The following is a 12,220-nucleotide window of genomic DNA, read 5'->3' on the forward strand; positions in this document are numbered from 1 at the left end:
CCTCAGCATATTAGGTCAGGCCACACCCACTCCACCACCATCACACTTAACACTGGCGTACCACAGGGCTATGTGCTGAGCCCATTCTTTTACTCCCTTTACACCCACGACTGCAAGCCTGTGCATGGTTCCTGGGAACCACCATCTCAGAGGACCTGTCCTGGACCACAAACACCTGTTCAAGAAGGCTCACCAGCACCTCTTCTTTCTCAGGACACTGAAAAAAAACCAGCTGTCTTCAGCCATCCTGGTGAACTTCTACCGGTGTATGATCGAGAGCATCCTGACCAGTTGTATCACAGGGACAACACTTCCTGCTATTGAGGACATCCAGAGAAAATGCTGTCTACGTCGAGCTCACAGCATTCTTAAGGACTTTTTTTTACAAACAAAAGCACACAACTGGCACTATTACCATCAATAAGTGGATCAGATTCTTCCGGACCTGTTTGAACAATATTCATTTTTGTTAATCATGATTACAGGTAATGGACAATGAAAATGCACATTGTTTTACAGTAGCTTACTATCAGGTAAATCTTTCTCCTGATCAGGAATTTCCTTATTTGCTGAAGACAAAGTGTAATGTAAATCCGATTTGTACTCAAAAACGCAGGGATTCATTGCATACAGAAACACAATATCTTACCATTATTTGGGTTATTAGCTTCTTCCACAAGAGCTCGACCTGTTCAAACAATAAACAGAATTAATTTAATGAAACATGTTTATTACATTTTAGGTTTCAGAGTTGTGTTTTTTTCTGTTATTGTTCATTGTTCAAAAGGTGTATTCTCATTAATAGAAAAACTTAATTTTTTTGTCCATGTCCTTGTATTCTAAAATCCTTTAAAATTCTCCATAGCATTACTTGCAATTGTCATTTAGTTAATTGCTAAATAGATTGTGGTTTGGACTAAGTCTGGTTTTGTACTAACTCTGTACCTTCACCTACCAAAGGAGAGAATAGCAAAAAATAATAGCTTTACTTGGACATCAAAACATCCCTCTGCAACTTGATTATGGACTTTCTGACCAACAGACCTATTAGGTACAGCATATTAGGTCAGGCCACACCAACCAATTTTATTTTCTTGATTTTAGGACAAACACAGTGTCTGGAAATTACATTGAAATAACATGAGTCTAAATCTAATGCATCCTGAGAGTGTTGATTTGGTCCAGAAACAGTATAAATTATGTCTAAATGAACCTTAAATGATGTTGAAAATATTTCCACTGACCACTTTTGAACTAGTTTTTAACCTTGTAAGGAGGTTCTGTGAAAGTCTAAATCAGACGTACAGAAGACGGCAAAAAAAGACAAAAACTTTCATTCTGGCTCCTCAGTGGACGTCTTTTCAATGTCTGCAAAGACATAAAAAGACGTCCACAAGACGTCAACTGCACATAACTTTGCCCAGTGGGATATCTTACCATTATTTGGGTTATTAGCTTCTTCCACAAGAGCTGGACCTGTTCAAACAATAAACAGAATTAATTTAATGAAACATGTTAATTTACTGAAACATGTTAATTACATTTTAGGTTTCAGAGTTGTGTTTTTTTTCTGTTCTTTTCAGTTTTTCAAGCATTTGAAACATTTTGGCTCTCAGTGGTAAGGATGTTGATTTCAGTTTAAGTATTACTGTATATTGGAAAATGAAAATTGTTATACAAAAACTGATTGTCCCCATATAATTGTTCTTTGTGAAATAATTTAACAGTCTTAAAAAGGTGTATTCTCATTAATAGAAAAACTTTATTTTTTTGTCCATGTCCTTGTATTCTAAAATCCTTTAAAATTCTCCATAGCATTACTTGCAATTGTCATTTAGTTAATTGCTAAATAGATTGTGGTTTGGACAATTTATTTAGTCTGTTTTCTTAATTGCAGAATATTTATCATGTGCATCCAGTCCTTCGTGCTGTCTTTGCTGTAAACTGGTTAAAAGGGCCAGAAGTGAGAGACTTATTTACCCTCATTTGATAAAACAATAATTTTACATTTAGAAATTTCTAGAATCTCTGTTTCGGGTTTTTTATTAGTGTAAAAACTTTTCCAAATTACTTTTCCAAAATAAAAAAGTAAGTAAATGAAATTTGCACTTATTTTTCACAAGCTCTTGAAGTGTTCCTGTTGCTCAGTGGTAGAACATTGCATTAGCAAGCGCAAGTTTGGGGGGTTTGATTCCCCGGGAACACATAGGTGAAAACTGTTAGCCTGAATGCACTGTAAGACGCTTTGGATAAAAGTGTCTGCTAAATGCATTAATTTAATATTATTTAATTAAAATTTACTCAATAAAATGTATTTTTTTTTACTTAACTTAGTTAAGTAGATTTACTTAATTTCCAAATGTTAAATTTACTTGAAAAATGCTTGTGCAAAAACTTGCCAAATAAAAATTAAGTAAATTTACTAATTGTTTTTTTCAGTGTAAGTCTGGTTTTGTACTAACTCTGTACCTTCTCCTACCAAAGGAGAGAATAGCAAAAAATTATAGCTTTACTTGGACATTAAAACCTCCCTCTGCAACTTGATTATGGACTTTCTGACCAACAGACCTCAGCATATTAGGTCAGGCCACACCAACTCCACCACCATCACACTTAACACTGGCGTACCACAGGGCTATGTGCTGAGCCCATTCCTTTACTCCCTTTACACCCACGACTGCAAGCCTGTGCATGGTTCCTGGGAACCACCATCTCAGAGGACCTGTCCTGGACCACAAACACCTTCAGCCTGTTCAAGAAGGCTCACCAGCACCTCTTCTTCCTCAGGACACTGAAGAAAAACCAGCTATCTTCAGCCATCCTGGTGAACTTCTACCAGTGTATGATCGAGAGCATCCTGACCAGTTGTATCACAGTCTGGTATGGGAATTGCTCAGTTGCTGACCACAAGGCAATGCAGAGGGTGGTGAAAACTGCCCAACGCATCACAGGGACAACACTTCCTGCTATTGAGGACTTCCAGAGAAAACACTGTCTACGTCGAGCTCACAGCATTCTTAAGGACTCCTCTCACCCTGACCGTAGACTGTTTAACCTCCTATCTGTAAATTATGTCCATAGCCTTATCTGTATATTCATTGTACATTTGTAACATATTGTAGACACTGAATATCCAGTACTTACTACTTATTGCACTTCTACCTTACCACCTTACATGTGCAATGACAATAAAGTTGAATCTAATCTAATTAAATGTACTTATACTTTTCCAGATATAATTAAACCTGAGGCAGAAAGTTATAGTACCATGTTTAATAAAAGAGCTTAAACAGAGGGGAAGATTTTAAGTATACATCTTCAGTTTGCTCTGTTCTGAGCTATTGTACTTGAAAAATAGCATGCAAATGATGGCCAGGTCACACCCCCTTCATGCCCTTAAGCACAAGCACACAAGCTTTCCCAAACCTACCCAGCAACAGTGGCCAATAAACATAAAATCCTTCAATATTGATTGTGACTTTCCTTATTATTAGAGCATAAAACTATGCATTTCTCTGTTTCTCTGTCAAAATGATGATGAATTTCTCCCCTAATTAGACATTTGTCTACCATAAAAATATCAGATCTTATTGTTTTAAAAGTTTATTTATTTATTTATTTATATTTGCACACAACTGGCACTCAGCATCTTACCATCAATAAGTGGATCAGATTCTTCCGGACCTGTTTGAACAATAATCATTTTTGTTAATCATGATTACATGTAATGGACAATGAAAATGCACATTGTTTTACAGTAGCTTACTATCAGGTAAATCTTTCTCCTGATCAGGAATTTCCTTATTTGCTGAAGACAAAGTGTAATGTAAATCCGATTTGTACTCAAAAACGCAGGGATTCATTGCATACAGAAAAACAATATCTTACCATTATTTGGGTTATTAGCTTCTTCCACAAGAGCTCGACCTGTTCAAACAATAAACAGAATTAATTTAATGAAACATGTTTATTACATTTTAGGTTTCAGAGTTGTGTTTTTTTCTGTTCTTGTTCAGTTTTTCAAGCATTTGAAACATTTTGGCTCTCAGTGGTAAGGAGGTTGATTTCAGTTTAAGTATTACTGTATATTGGAAAATGAAAATTGTTATACAAAAACTGATTTTCCCCATATAGTTGTCTTAAAAAGGTGTATTCTCATTAATAGAAAAACTTAATTTTTTTTGTCCATGTCCTTGTATTCTAAAATCCTTTAAAATTCTCCATAGCATTACTTGCAATTGTCATTTAGTTAATTGCTAAATAGATTGTGGTTTGGACTAAGTCTGGTTTTGTACTAACTCTGTACCTTCTCCTACCAAAGGAGAGAATAGCTGTAACCAAGTATTTCACATCCAGGATGTAACAAATCTAATTATTTGGACAAAAAAACAATTCGATCTTTAACAGAAATGTATAAAGAGAATGAAGCCACATCTCATACATTCAAACAAAACAGTCAGTTATTAATATACAGTACATCAAGAAATATAATACCTTACCATTTTCTAGGGGAATAGCTTGATGCCTAGGTGTCTGATCTGTAAAATAATCACTTTATGTAAACAAGTGTAAATAAGTCAAAGAGCAGAATAATATAAATCTACCAATCTAGAATAATTAGTAGTTACTAAGTATTTTATTTTCTCCAAAGGATTTTGATGGTTTCCTCGTTGTATCAGCTGTATGTAACACTAACCATTTCCTTTTGCAATTTTTTTGTAGCAACAGTAAACCCCAGCTCCCCCAGCTCCCAGCAGGAGAAGACCACCACATATCCCCACTATAACACCTACAGACAGTCCTTGTGCTGTAATAGAGGAGTAGAGACATTAGATACTTGTGAAGATACACTGGAACTGACAATACTGGTTTGTGATATATTGAAGCTGCCAGACTATGGCACCAATTTAGTTAGTATTCACTATAATAGCTAACCAAGGATTGTATCCATGTTTACATTCATAACTGCATTCAGAAAGCTGACACTGATGATGCATTACAACTTGGATGCCTATAATCAACAAGCAATCTAATTGCTGCCTTGTCTTTCTTAAAATAGTTATTTAGCTGAGCTTTGCTGTTGGAATTTAGAGTGTGTAGAAATACATGTTTTTATATTGGTGTATGTACCTGAACATGGTTGACAGAGTTGAGTGATGTCCAGATGTGTGGTCTGGTTTCTGATGGGATTGTTGATCACACAGCTGTAGCTGTTTTTCTCCTGATATTCCACCTCCAGATGTAAAGAGACACTGCTGCTGAGATCAGACACACTGATGCTGGACAATAAACTGTTTCCTTTGTGCCAGGAGAGAGTCACATGACCCACATTCACCACTGAACACACCAGTGAACAATATGATGAAGAAGAAGAAGAAGATGATGATGATGAAGAGCATTGTGAAGAGTTACTGCTGATGACAGGAACAGGCAGACGAGCTGAAAACATGAGAGAATAAACAGGCAAAATATATATATATTTTTTTAGATAAATCAACATTTATTGGTAAATCTATATGTTTATCTGAAAGATATTAAATCTGAACGACACCTTAATATAGTAGTTTGACATGTATACAAATAACAAAGCACTGGACATTGACTTAAATATGACGTAAATGACGTAAATCTATTAGCATAATATTTTTTTAAAAAGATTTTTGAGTTGTAAAGTTGTCAAAATCATCCTTTTGAGTTTTCAATATTGTTCCAGGTGAATGAACCTGCATTGATAGCATGCAGACTGTACCAATTTCACATGATCTTAACAGGAGTTGAAAGAATTTTGTGGTGGGAGAAGCAAACTACGGACCCAGTGGGGGTGACGTCAGGCCTTGGAGAGGCTTTTATTTAAAAAAAATAAACAGTGTCCAGAAAAGGGAATAAAGTTTTCAACATAAACAGGGGATCTGGGGTCCTTGTCATGCTGCGGGATTCGTGAAGGTGGGGTAGTGTTCGAAAGGAAGGGTCGAAGTAAGCTCCCCTTTGCTCCGGCGGCGGCTTCTTCCAGCGGCTTTTTTCTCCTTGACCCACGGCGCTTGGAGTGACTAGACGGCCCGGCATCCTGGCCCGATGGCCGTGTAATGTGTCCAATCCTTCAACCTTCCCTTCCTGGACCCACGTGGACACCAGCATGTATTCACGGTTTGAAGAGACACTTCAGTGCCATAGAAGAACCATTTTTGGTTCCACAAAGAACCATTCAGTCAAAGGTTCTTTAAAGAACCATCACTTTCTTACCATTTTATAATCTGAAGAGCCTTCTTTTGCCACAAAGAACCTTTTGTGAAACAGAAAGGTACTTCAGATAATGGTTCTTTATGGAACCATTTAGACAAAAAAAGAGTCTTCTATGGCATTGTGAAGCACCTTTATTTTTAAGAGTTTGTATGATGGAAGGAGTCAAAATTAAAATAATGCACTCAGTATGTTGGCTTTGCCTACAATATTCCTTAGATCACTACACTCACTGTAAAACCCGACAAGTTAACTTAACTCAAATCGTTTGAGTAAACCGATTGCCTTGACTTTAAAATCTGACAATGAAACTTAACTCAAACGGTTTGAGTAAACAGATATCCTTAAGTTATGTTAACTCAAACCGTTTGAGGCAACTAATTGCCTTAAACCATTTAAGTTGAAAAAACTCACAGTTATGAGTACTCTGAACTTAATTCAGTTGAGTTCACTGAAAGAAGATGTACATTGCAATTAAGTAATTAAGTGATTAACTGAGTGATAATTGTGAATTAGTGATGAACAGCTGCTGTTAACAAACAGAATCACTGAAGAAAAGAGAAACACAAGAACTACTACAACTGACTTCAGACACAGCCTTAGATGAAATCAACTGAAATAAAATACATGAAATCTCTCAAGAGCTGATTAAACAACCCCACAAACAGCATCACCAGCTCCACTTATTAATAACCAGACTGACTTTATTTCTGTCAGACGTCTACAGAAGATCTTATTGAGAATGAACTAAGGTTTAGATGTTGATTTATTGTTTCATTTGAAGTCACCATGTTAGAGATCTGTGTTTGCTTTAGTTGTGCTCTTGACCCTTGATTTCGGTCTTTGTGTTTTCTCTGTCTGTTATAACCGTGTGTTTCTAAAACACATTTGTTGTAACTCAAAAGCCCAGAAGAAATGCCATCAGGTGTTAACCTGTATCTAGATGTAGGTTATTATACTTTATATTGGTGATGATAGTTATTCTTTATTATTGATTCGTACAGAGTCTAATCTCTGATGAAATAATTGTGCAATTAGTAGAAGTGTACCTAGTAAGAATGACACTAAGATTCAGTTAATATAAAAATGACTTAATAAACATTTTGTACACATAAATTTTTCTTCTAATCCAGTAATTGGTCAAACACAGACATTAATAATCAGAATATGAACCTCTACAATGGTGACAAAAAAAACATGCTGCAATGCATGCTGGGTACTATTGTAGTACAAAACTCATCCATGGCTCCCAGCATGCTCTGCAGCATTTTTTTATGGTCACCATTGTTGAGGTTCATATTCTGATTATTGATGTCTGTGTGTGACTAATTGACACCTGGCTCTTAGCATCACTTTTATTATATAATCAATCAAACTTCATTACACCTATTTCATCAGAGATTAGACTCTGTACAGTTCAATAATTGATGATTATCATCACCAATATAAAGTATAACAACCTACACCTAGGTACAGGTTAACACCTGATGATATTTCTTCTGGGCTTTTGAATTACAACAAACATGTTTTAGACACAGATGGTTATAACAGCCAGAGAAAAGACAAAGACTGAAGTCAAGGGTCAAGAGCACAACTAAAGCAAACACAGATCTCTAACATGGTTACTTCAAATGAAACAATAAATCAACATCTAAACCTTAGTTCATTCTCAATAAGATCTTCTGTAGACGTCTGACAGAAATAAAGTCAGTCTGGTTATTAATAAGTGGAGCTGGTGATGCTGTTTGTGGGGTTGTTTAATCAGATCTTGAGAGATTTCATGTATTTTATTTCAGTTGATTTCATCTAAGGCTGTGTCTGAAGTCAGTTGTAGTAGTTCTTGTGTTTCTCTTTTCTTCAGTAATTCTGTTTGTTAACAGCAGCTGTTCATCACTAATTCACAATCAGCACTCAGTTAATCACTTAATTACTTGAATGCAAAGTTTTAAAACTTATATGGTTTAAATCAAGGTAATCTGTTTACTCAAATGGTTTGAGTTAAGTTAACTTGTCGGGTTTTACAGTGTAGGGCAACCAACGTCAAGAAGTATACTTCCTTTACGTCAAATTTATTTCGATGCAAACTTGTGTTAAAGTGATAATTCCATCGAAAGTCTTGAGCTACTCACCATAGACCGTGACATTAAATTTCTTGTATAAGTCCTTCTTAACAATTTCTAATATATATATTCCTGAAAAATTAGCTGTGATGTTCTTGATGGTAAGAGATCCAGTCGATTGGTCTACCAGCAATCTGTCTTTAAACATCTTAATTTCTGAGTCCCTAACTATGATAGTTTCTTCAGGTCCATAGGTCCACACTTTCAGATCTTCTGCCTGTGTTTCACCAGCATGTAGAGTGGCAGAATCCCCCTCCATCACTAAAACTTTTTCTATTTCATCTGTCACAGCACCAGACACTCCTGCAAAACAAATAGAAACCGTTGTTCGGGTAGAGATTCAATAGTAAACCACAGCACAGTAAGTATATGAAATGCAAACAAGTGAAAGGACACAATCTATGTTTGGATTAGAATTTGATGTTAAACAATAGTGACCACATATGAACTATGCGTTTGCTATTCTAAAGAAAATTTAGGGTGCATTTTTTTCTACTCTAAACAGATTTTTGAGCCAAGAGGATATTGATTGGAGCATCCAAAAGACAAAAAAATTACCGAATAATATTTTTTTAAATATTGGATAAGATCACACCATTATGATTAGATCATTCAGTGCAGCATCATCAGCTGCTAAATTAAAATCTTCGTTTAATGGTAGAGGAACGTTTTTTTGTTGTTGTTTTTTTTACAGTGCTGCTTATTTGTAACCAATCAAACATAATTCTGTTGAGTTTATGAATGCAATGACCAATCAGAGGTGTTCCGATGAGTCATCGCTGAAATGGCAGTTTCGCTGTGTGTGCTTCCTGACTGAATTCTGCTATCTGCTGAATTCTCTCATCCGAAACGACAAAGTGCAGATCTGTGTACGAATGTAATATATTCATTTCACATTGTACACAGCTTCTGTGATTACAATGAGTTTTTGAGAGTGCTTGTACTCTGGCTAGACTGAAGTAAGTGAAAATGTTCTTTATTGCTCTTTTTCTGTACCATGAAAGTGTTTTAATTAGTTACTTACAATATTTCTATTGAATTCACATTAAATACAAAGTCAGCCATATTAAAAATATTTGGTTGCACTTTATTTTACAGTGAACTTACATGCACTTGTAGTGTACTTATAGTGTACCTACCTAAGAAAGTACTGTAATGTAAGGTTACTACACAAGGTAGGGTTAGGTTTAGCAGTAGGTTCAGGATTATTACCTTGTTATTACCTAGTAATTGTAATTACTATAATAAGTACATAGTATGTACATGAGTAACAGGATTGTAAAATAAAGTGCTACCAAATATTCTATATTCTAAGTAAAAAGACGGGTTTTATGCATAGCTAACAGATTACACTATTTGCCCATCGCCCATTAAAAATCAATTAACATACAGTAATCTATAAAGGAGCATTATGCAGTGTCAACACTGTTACCATTTTTAAAATGTACATTTAAACAAATATTTTTATCACATTTTTTGTACATTTATTGTAATCAAAAAGGATCCACAAGTAATCCTTTCAAAGTGTACAACGTGCTTTTGTGAACTTGACTATTAGCTAGAAATTAGCAAATTAGTTGGAAATTGTCAAACCTGTTACTGTCATCACTGTTACTTTTCAGGGAAACAGGTTTTGACATTTGGGTAACAAGGAAGGCACAGATTAATTACAATACCCTTAAAACATTAGATCTCTTTGAAATGTAACTTGTTAAATCAACAATGAACTGACCTAAACTGAAAAATTGACTGTTTACTATTGTGATACAAGTGCAAAACAATATAATGCCATTTAAAGTTGTAAAACTGTACAGTATAATGTAAACAAATATGTGTTGATGAATGTGTGTCCTGTCACTCTGGTTAGTCACAATGACGTCAATCCTGGTTTTTCCATTGTATTTTATTTTGGACAAAGCTCTTTTTTAATATGTCTCTTATATATATTTTTCTTAACTGGTCACCCTCCAAAATTAGGATGGTTCTTGGTCATCTGAATGACACATATATATATATATATATATATATACACAAAAAAAAGAGGTAGAGGTACACAGCAAAATCTCCAGTGTTAATTTAACACTCTGAGTGTGGACTCATATAAACTCTGAAGCAGTGTTAAAAGTAACACTGAAGCAGAGTTGAAGTTAATGAGATAATTAAGAAGTTAATTGAGTTATGATTGAGCATTATTGAAGACACCTGATGTTAACAAGCATAATCACCAACCGAGAAAAATCACAATTTGTGTGTCACCATTATAGTGGTCAGTGTTTGATTTAGTTGGGATCTTGGCTTGTGGTTTTATACTTTTAAAATTTGTTTTGCAAGTCAAGAGCAAAAGTCATTGGGTGGTGATGATTATGTTTTAATGTAATCGTTGTTTGACCTGAGTTACTGAACTCATTTACAGTGTTTTCTCTAAATACTTCATTATTGATATTAACAGCTTTGAATCCACAATGAAAGTGTCTGCATTTTCTATTCATTTTGTAGCAATCTCTTGCAAGTGATTCAGATTTTTTTTTAAATAAATGAGTCTTTATTTTAGGCACACACAGATAACAAGACTCAGCGTATGAATCTCAACAACGGTAACAAACAGCATATCCAGATAAACAGATCTACTCTGAACATCACAAAACTAGATACTAAAAATTCACATAAAAACAGGAAAAATAAAATATAGTTAGAATAAAAAGTTAAAAAGACAGTTCAGCTCATAATTTATTCATGCCGCAATGCATGATGGGAGCCATGGATGAGTTTTTATTGGCTACAACATGCTTTTTTGATGCTCACCGTTTTTTGTGATGCTCACGCTGATTCTTGATGTCTGTGTGTCTAAAGAAATTTTTCTTTATGTAGAACTAACTTTTAAAATAATGTCATATTGTGCCAAAAATGATGGATTGTTATCTTTTTTTTCCACTTAATTTATGTATACATTAATAAAACCTGAACTCACGCATTCAGGTCACTCCATGGCAATTAGTCCAAACCACAATCAATAGCGCACATGATTGCCTTTGCTCTGGTCTGTATGTTATAATTCTGTTACCACAACCCACAAAGTCTAAAGCATACATTTGAAGGTTCAAGATCCCAACTAAATCAAACACTGACCACTATAATGGTGACACACAAATTGTGATTTTCTCGTTTGGTGAGTCTGCTTGTTAACATCAGGTGTCTTCAATAATGGTCAATCATGACCCAATTAATTTCTTAATTATCTCATTAACTTCAACTCTGCTTCAGTGTTTTACTTTTAACACTGCTTCAGAGTTTATATGAGTCCACACTCAGGCCCGGTTTCACAGACTGGGCTTAGACTTAGTCAGGATTAGATCATAGTTCAATTAAGACATTTAAGCAATTTTTATAAACGTGCTTAGAAAAAAACATTACTGGTGTGCATCTTGAGACAAAACAAATGCACTGATTTATTTTAAGATCACTGAGTGCAAGTTTATTTTAGTTAAAACATCTCAGACTTACATTTTAGTCTAGGACTAGGCTTAAGCCTTGTCTGTGAAACCAGGGGTCAGAGTGTTAAATTAACACTGGAGATTTTGCTGTGTAGTAATTAAATAATAAATGTCATAGCCTGAGACAGCACAATACAATTTCTTGTAATTTTAACGTGTCTTCATTACATTAATATGTTGATGTTGATTTAACTTATTTAGTTTTGGAAAAGGCACCGATTTCGTGGAATGACCCTTATACACCATTAGCCATTTGTTTTGATGAGCCTTTCATTGAAAAAAATTTAAGTTTGTGTAATTAGCCTATATAGGTCAGGTTACATTTAGCAGTGCTGTCATTACGTTGATAAGACATGACGTTTTGTATGTTTT

General features: G+C 34.9%; 1 protein-coding gene and 2 long non-coding RNA genes across 4 annotated transcripts in view; all 3 read right to left on the reverse strand.

Annotated features, from left to right (window-relative positions):
• Positions 1–12,220, reverse strand: part of LOC132159516 (SLAM family member 5-like) — a 145,673-nt gene that overhangs the window by 103,776 nt on the left and 29,677 nt on the right. The gene's annotated exons all lie outside the window — the stretch shown is intronic.
• On the reverse strand, positions 416–689 carry LOC132159185 (uncharacterized). The gene is made up of 3 exons (XR_009437825.1): positions 650–689; positions 528–569; positions 416–445 (listed from the first exon to the last, which is right to left on the reverse strand). It is a non-coding gene; the product is annotated as an uncharacterized LOC132159185 (long non-coding RNA).
• Positions 3,650–3,928, reverse strand: LOC132159366 (uncharacterized). Its single transcript, XR_009437832.1, has 3 exons — positions 3,889–3,928; positions 3,767–3,808; positions 3,650–3,684 (listed from the first exon to the last, which is right to left on the reverse strand). It is a non-coding gene; the product is annotated as an uncharacterized LOC132159366 (long non-coding RNA).

Source organism: Carassius carassius, chromosome 16 (assembly GCF_963082965.1).
Source record: "Carassius carassius chromosome 16, fCarCar2.1, whole genome shotgun sequence".
Lineage (NCBI taxonomy): Eukaryota > Metazoa > Chordata > Actinopteri > Cypriniformes > Cyprinidae > Carassius > Carassius carassius.